The sequence below is a fragment of the Gossypium hirsutum genome, chromosome D12 (assembly GCF_007990345.1).
Source record: "Gossypium hirsutum isolate 1008001.06 chromosome D12, Gossypium_hirsutum_v2.1, whole genome shotgun sequence".
NCBI classification, from domain to species: Eukaryota; Viridiplantae; Streptophyta; class Magnoliopsida; order Malvales; family Malvaceae; genus Gossypium; species Gossypium hirsutum.
In genome coordinates, this window is record NC_053448.1 from 16689374 (window position 1) to 16693451 (window position 4078).

The 4078-nt window shown below is 33.3% G+C and overlaps 1 non-coding gene across 1 annotated transcript; it reads right to left on the bottom strand.

The window, feature by feature from the left end:
* Positions 1 to 407: 407 nt before the first annotated feature.
* On the bottom strand, positions 408 to 513 carry LOC121224802 (small nucleolar RNA R71). The gene has a single exon (XR_005922546.1). It is a non-coding gene; the product is annotated as a small nucleolar RNA R71 (small nucleolar RNA).
* Between the last annotated feature and the right edge of the window lie 3565 nt (positions 514 to 4078).

The following is a 4078-nucleotide window of genomic DNA, read 5'->3' on the forward strand; positions in this document are numbered from 1 at the left end:
CAATCATATGTACAACGTAATCCTTATTGTTGATGATAGGGATCATGCCATAAGAGAATACGCTTTGCTACTCTTCAATGAATTAAATTCGGGAGTTAAGAGGCCGAATATCAAGGCACCTCATTTTGAATTGAAACTAGTGATGTTTCAAATGCTCTAAAAAGTGGGTCGGTTTAGTGGTAGGCCCACGAAAAATCCACATATTCACCTTCTATTACCTGGAGGTGAGTGATTCGTTTAAGATAGTTGGTGTGACTGAAGATGCATTAAGGTTGAAGTTATTTCTGTACTCGTTGCGAGATCGAGCACGAGCATGGCTGAATTCATTGCCACCAAGTTCAATATCTACATGGCAAGAATTAACAGAAAGGTTTTTGGTAAAATATTTTACACCGAGCAAGACCGCAAAGTTACTAAATAAGATAATTACATTCCAACAATTTGATGATGAGTCCTTATACGATGCATGAGAAAAATTCAAAGAATTGCTTCATAAGTGTCCTCATTGTATCTAATTGGAGATGTTTTATAACGGTCTCAATGCACATACGATATTAATGGTAGATGCTTGTACGAATGGTGTGATTTTGTCTAAGTCTTATAACGAGGCTTACGAGATCATCAGAAGGACTACTAGCAACAATTACTAATGGCCAAAAAATTAATTAGTTTCTAGAAGATGAGTAGTTGAGTGCATGAAGTGGACACGCTGACTTCACTCTTTACTCAGGTATCTTCTATTTCCTTAATGTTAAAACAGTTTACCACTACTGGTTTGATTAATTTTGCAGCTCAATAACCAAGTCAGTATGATGTTGTTTCCTGTGTGTATTGTGAAGACAGTCATTGTTTTGAGAATTGCCCTTCAAACCCCAATTCTATGTATTATGTAAGGAATCAGTATCAAAATAGAAGTGGACAAGGACCATGTAACAACCCTAACTTGTGTCCATAGCCAGAATAGGGTTACGGAGCATTACCAGAAACTTTTAACTTATAACATACGATTACAATCATTTATAAAACACATCATATTTCATTCAAACACATGCATAACATCCCCTTTTCAAGCCCTCGAGGCCTTAGAAATACTTTAGAAATGATTCGGGACTAAATCGAAAACATTTAAAACTACATGGAAAAGGATGAAAAAATTCACACTACAGGGGTCACATGGCCGTGTGGACATTTGAAATATGCCATTTTCAAGCCATTTCTTTCATCCAAAATCTAGCCACTTACACAACCCAAATGTACCTATATTCATGCATTCAAAACACACTTAACATATGCATATTCAAGCTAAAATATCATAGTAACTAACCATTCAACCAATATGCCAAAATGACACCCCAATCTCAACAATCAAACTTGATTAAACATTTACTAAATTCATCCATAATTCAATCAACCAATTGCACAACTTAAATACTACATTTACCATAATGTTCACATACCAATCCCATGCACAACTAATAACATTATAACCATTTCCACATATACCATCTATCTTAATAAATTTACAAAATCCAAATACATTCAAGGCTACCAAAACTAGCCATTATCCACTTGATATACCATCTCATTAAATACCAACGAAAATTTCAAATACACATTCTAGCATAACAAGAACAACTCATGACATACATATTTTAACTACCATACCAGCTTCCATCATTTAATCACACAACACCAAAATAACAACCATTATAAGGCCAAATATACATGATATCATATCAACCATTTCATCACCCAAAATAGCATATATACAAGCCAAGCATAATGGCTAATTTCATCAAACAAAGACAACTATACAAGCCATTATAACCATGACTCAAAATCATCAAAATCTACTGATATAGTCAATGGATAGTGTCATGGATCTCCAACTAGCTTCCAACCTGATCGAGCTTCTGATAATCTATAAAGTAAGGGATAAACAACTACGTAAGCAATGAAAGCTTAGTAAGCTTGTACCAACTTTAAACATAATATTCCAATTCAATAATGAACTTTATATGATAAATATAAAGCTATACCAATGCCTCAAGATTTATCAACTACATAACCACCTACTTATAAATGAGTAAGCCTAACAATATCATATATATTTTCATTCCTAACATAATAGGATTTTATAAAACATTTTAGACCATCATTAACCTTTTCATAAAACTACGAATAACTTCCTTTACTTACTTTCCATTCCATTTACTAAGCATAAACTTAAATAACAACATCAATTAACTAATTAATATATTTATTCATAACATAGGTAAGTTTAACAATAACATACGTAATTTCTCATATATAAGTACATTATTCAACTCATCAATCCCTTTTTCATCATATCACATTCCAATTATGAACTTACCATTTCATTACCTTTTCTTATCGTTTCATTTGTATAATACCAGACATAAGCATATACATCAATCATAAGCTCAAGCTTGACATAAGCCTAATCACCATCATCACTACACAAGTTAGTGCATTTATGTATATAACTCATTTGGGGCCAATCACATGATAAACCATTTTATAAGAAATTACACCTTTTGAATCTTACACACCAGATGCTCACACGAGCCAATCCCTTAAACACACTAATGCTCATAAGAGCTAATCCAACCAACACACCAATGCTCATAAGAGCTAATCCAACCAACACGCCAAATAAAGTGTATAACATGAGAGTTCGCAACAAATACTGAACCTCAATTTACTCGAGTAATGTGAATATACATCACTCCTTAATCATCTCCACTCCAATCCCCCATAACACTCCAAATCACGATTATACTCTATCCTACGTTCATTCCAATTCGAGTAATCAAATTCCATATTATATCTCAAATTACCATTAATTATCAACAATTAAATATAAATATACATGCATCATTAACAAGCTTCATATTTAGCATGCAATGGCATTAACACAAAATCTACCTAGGCCGAATATCATCCCCATGACATAGCAAAGATTTGAACCATGGGCTAATTAGAACTCAAGCTAGCAACTAAAAACATGCATGAATCTCATGGCACAACCTCAAACATACCTTGATCTAGATACAAGTATGGCCAAACCTCCTCCTAATCCTCTTCCAAACCAAACATGAAGCAAGAACTCCTTCCTCCTTCCTTAGAATTTTTGGCCAAAGGAAGATGAAAAGGATGAACAAAATTTTCTCTTTTCTTTTCTTTAACTCACGGCAATGGGGGGAACAACCACACACTTTTTTTTTGTTTTCATCATATTCCCTTTCATTATTTTATGCCCATGCTCCTTATTTTATTTTTTCCACCCATGATGCACCAACACAACATGTCTATGACATGTCTTGCCCATCACACTTGGTCTACCATGCTTGTCATGGCCGGCCACTACTAGTTAGGGGGGGAATTTGACATGCAAGTCCCCCCTTTTTATTTCATGCACTAATAGGTCCTTATGCTTCGACCTATCACATTTCAAAAATGTCGCACATAAGTCCTATTGACTAAATTCACATACAATCGACTAAATCGAAGCTTGAAATTTTCACACATTCATAATTACATATTCTAGACAATAAATATCACATTCAAACATTTCGGTGACTCGATTTAGCGGTCCCGAAACCACTTCCCGACTAGGGTCAATTTTGGGCTGTCACATACTCTCTCCAAATTCTCTCCAAAATCTCCATAAAAGTTTTCCAAAGTTGAGCAAAAGTCATCCAAAATTTCTTTAAGTACCTTGATTCAATCTTCTAAATTGATGATTTGAGATCAATTGAAGGTAATTCTCAACTCTAAATTCATTTTAAGTTGTTTTGATCATTATTTACTATTTAAATTGATTAAAATGGATTTTCAAGTTTTGATTTCTTCTTTCTTGAACATGGAACTCAACAATGCTGAATCCATGATTTTGAGTTGGAATCCAAGTTTTAATGGATGTATAAGCTCAAAATATGTTTATTAAGAGGTTTTTAATTATAAAGTAAGAGATGAAACTCGTTTGGTTTATCAAATTTTATAAATTCATTTTTAATCAAGAAGATGATTTTATTTTTCGAAAAATTTTAAAACA